Below are 475 nucleotides of genomic sequence, written 5' to 3' on the forward strand. Positions count from 1 at the left end.
CAACTCTCATTCGGGTTTCTTTCGATCAGTCCAGCCAATCAGCTTCCTGATTCAGTCCCACCAATCAGCATTCGGATTCAGTCCAGCCAATCAGCATCCAGATTCAGTCTAGCCAATCAGTATCCAGATTCAGTCCAGCCAATCAGTATCCAAATTCAGTCCAGCCAATCAGATCCAGATTCAGTCCAGCCAATCAGAATCCAGATTCGTCTACGACAATCAGGATATCCGAATCAGGAAACGAAGATCTCAGCTGATCCCGAAAAAGCAGTTGGAGAAGAAAGCAGTTTTTTTATTTTCTTCAGTATTATTCTTCATTTCGTCTTACAGAAAAAAGGTAAATATTTGAATTTTATTTGAAATTTTCGTATTGAAGACCACAGGAAGCGACGGTCGTTTGTCATTATTTAAAAATTGTCATTTGTTCAGTTTTATTTACATGATTGAGACTTGGAACTGATTGAGTAGATACCAA

Source organism: Penaeus monodon, chromosome 15, assembly GCF_015228065.2.
Source record: "Penaeus monodon isolate SGIC_2016 chromosome 15, NSTDA_Pmon_1, whole genome shotgun sequence".
In the NCBI taxonomy this organism is placed as follows: domain Eukaryota; kingdom Metazoa; phylum Arthropoda; class Malacostraca; order Decapoda; family Penaeidae; genus Penaeus; species Penaeus monodon.